Source organism: Austrofundulus limnaeus, unplaced genomic scaffold (assembly GCF_001266775.1).
Source record: "Austrofundulus limnaeus strain Quisiro unplaced genomic scaffold, Austrofundulus_limnaeus-1.0 Scaffold236, whole genome shotgun sequence".
Lineage (NCBI taxonomy): Eukaryota > Metazoa > Chordata > Actinopteri > Cyprinodontiformes > Rivulidae > Austrofundulus > Austrofundulus limnaeus.
Genome location: NW_013952638.1, coordinates 830,347 through 832,210, shown reverse-complemented (window position 1 = coordinate 832,210; position 1,864 = coordinate 830,347). Strand labels below are relative to the sequence as shown.

Below are 1,864 nucleotides of genomic sequence, written 5' to 3'. Positions count from 1 at the left end.
TAGTCAGACAGTTGAGCTGAAAATTAGCACATTTTTGTTACCAGCTGAGAACTGGGTGAATTCATAAAACTAATTAGTGCTAAATACTCAATTACAAAATAAACCATATCAGTACCAAGAGATGGCCGAGCATTTCCTTTTATGCATGCGTTTAATTTTACCGTAGAAGCAGCTGAAAATATGACGGTTCACTGTAAAAGGCAAATGTTTCCTTTCAGCCAGTGTTTATTGTTTSTACTGCACGCCGTTTGAAAGAACAATAAACCTGGCTGGCACATAAATCCATGAAAGTGGGTTAAACTGTTTTAGTCTAGAGTTACTGGAATTAACCAGGCTGAGGCAGAGGACTCACAGTCTTACACATTCTTCGGAGTGAGCGATGAAAATCAAAAGTTTACAGTTCAGTGGAGCCAGTGAAAAAGTAGTTTGGATTTGGTGCTGAAGGTATTTTCATGGCTCCAGGTAACAGAGCCAGAGGACATTAAACTTTATAAGTATTTATATGAAAAAAAAAAAGAAGATTTGCACACGAGTGACTGGAATGTCTCATATTCTCTGCTGTAACTCGCTGTATGCTCAGGTGGAGCTTTAAATCTGTCTGAATGGAAAATCTGGGGTTTTTGGGGGTGGGGGTTGAGGAGTTTCTAGTTCACATTATTCCATGCTTGTTTTATTTTTTATTTTTTGTCTCCTCTCAGGCCCGCTGTGCTCGACCCTGCTGTGTCTGTAGCCGGCGAGAGCGGGCCGGTGTCTGCACAACTGTGGATTGAAATGAACGCGATGGCGAAAGCCATAAAAGCGCTGTTTGTTCCCTTTGTTCCAACAGGACGAGGGGCTGAAACAAAGCAGGTTTTTATCAATGTCAAAGGTGCGATGAGTCATGACTAACACAGGAGGCAAACGGTTTTAAGACTCCCATCTGCCAGCCACGCTCCAGATCAGTCTGGTTCAGCAGGAAGATACTAATCGCACGGAAATTTGGTACAAAAAAGAAAAAGAAAGAAAAGGTTTTTAATCCACCTGACTTTTCCTGTTTTATTCATGGAACTGAATTAAAGCTGCAGGGTTTGTTTTATAAAAGATAAAATATGCTGCCTGTTTGAAAGAGAACATGAATGCCTGCAGGGCTTATAAAGAGTCTGAATAAAGATCTTGTTATGACTGTGGTTAGATGGCAGGAATTTCTGTGCACTTTGTGCGACCTCTTTTAATTTATCTTCCTCACCTGTGAGATTCTCTTCGTTTTGACTTAACGAACATTCCTTGTGAGTATGTCACATTCCCAGAGCTTTGGTTTAAGTTAGCCTAGTATTAATCAGCATCTTCTCTCCTGGTCCCCATTTCTAACAGGTAAAACAAAAAACTAATCAATATTTATCCAAATGGACTGATGTAAAACACTGTAATCGTGTGGCTGAATTAAACATAATACACTGCCTAACCAAAAAAAGTGTCCTTCTGTATTTAACTAAGTGCTGTGATCTGGGGTTGCTGCAGTTGTTCAGGTCAATGTTAGTAAAGAAAATACTACATTTAAAGGTTAAGATTAGCATTTATTAACATTACTGTTGCCGTTACATACTGCTTGGTTGAAATTTTTTTCAATTTTTCAATTCAAATAATTTGTTCATTTCATTAAAAAACAAAATAACTACCATATTAATTAGTGTATAATACGATCTCATGTATAATACGCCACCCCCCATTTTAAGCCTAAAAGGCATAAAAAATTTAATTCTCATACTACCTCTAATTTCATAAGGACTTCAGGATTTTTTCAGCCTTTGCAGTCTTCATATATATACACACTCACCGGCCACTTTATTAGGTACACCTGTCCAACTGCTCGTTAACACTTAATTTC

At 38.2% G+C, this 1,864-nt stretch overlaps 1 protein-coding gene across 2 annotated transcripts in view; it reads right to left on the bottom strand.

The window, feature by feature from the left end:
* The window catches only part of fam118b (family with sequence similarity 118 member B), a 17,790-nt gene that overhangs the window by 9,317 nt on the left and 6,609 nt on the right, over window positions 1-1,864 (bottom strand). The window lies entirely within an intron of this gene.